Source organism: Arachis ipaensis, chromosome B01, assembly GCF_000816755.2.
Source record: "Arachis ipaensis cultivar K30076 chromosome B01, Araip1.1, whole genome shotgun sequence".
Classification (NCBI taxonomy): domain Eukaryota; kingdom Viridiplantae; phylum Streptophyta; class Magnoliopsida; order Fabales; family Fabaceae; genus Arachis; species Arachis ipaensis.
In genome coordinates, this window is record NC_029785.2 from 124,437,643 (window position 1) to 124,438,952 (window position 1,310).

Sequence of the window (1,310 nt, forward strand, 5' to 3'; positions counted from 1 at the left end):
CATTGTTCATTGTTTTTTAGTATTATTCTATAAAAATAGTGGTTTTTTTTTAATTATATACATTCCAACAAAATTTGGTTTGTGTGGTAAAAGCTAAGTAAAACATGTGTAGGGATAGAGAGCAAATATATATAAGTATAAATGGAAAAGCGAAGTGACTTAATTTCAGTCAAAGAAAGAATTTTAGTTATTATTAATTATTTTTATTATATGCTGTCAAACAACAAAGCATGTGTGTAATAAATTAATAATTATAAATTTGAATAAATAAAAAAATAAATGAATAAAAGGCATAAACATATATATAGAGAAAGAAAGAGAGGAAAATGAGGCATCCAGATGTAATAAGAAAAATAGAAGGGAGGTGAGTGGGGCTGGCGGGAAACAGAGTTTCTGGCAGATATATGGATATATGTTGGGAATGGATTGGTTACTCCATTATCGTACAGCTGAATATAATCTTAATATTTTGTCTCTGTCTTTCAACATAAATATACAAATAAATAAAAATTGTGTATTTTTGTGGATGAGTACAGTCAAGAGAAACCCGTGACCACTATCTTCTCTTCTGCTCATGACAATAACGACTCACTTTCTTCACATTTTTTTTTTAATTTTTTGATTCATATCATTTTCAAAATTTTCTTTGCTATCATCTGTGCTATACAGAATGTCATTACTTGATGGTCATGAAATTAATTTAATTTCCAATCTATCATTATTGAAGTTTTTATATTTCGTTCTATATGTAATATTAACTTTGTACTTTTAGTCTTTTATTATGTCAATTCTACTACGTTATCAACAGTATTTTTGTCAATTTCTGCCAACTCTTATTTATAATTGTGTTTAATAGAAATGTCTTTGTGGATATGTCTAATAAAATATTTTTTTTATGGTTGTGTTTAATAGAAGTATCTTTATAAATATATTTTTTAGATGTGTCTATTTATATATGTGTTTAAAATATAATAATAAATTATTATTAGTAATAAATTGACAAATAATACGTTGGTATCCTATACTTTTTCTATGTCAAAATACGGTAATTTTGATATTTACGTATATAAATATGAGACACGTGTCTTTAAAACTGATACTATACACTAAATTTAGACTTGTTACTTAATTAACGTTACGGTATTAAAGTTGCAAAATTTTTTTTTACCAAAAATTGAGAAATTTAAACCCGTAACTTTTAAGTAAGTATAAAAAGATTATGCCATTTGAATTATAAATTGTTGGTACTAAAATTGCAAATTTAAAGCTAATTAAACAATAATTTTATAATAAATTAATTAACGTTAACT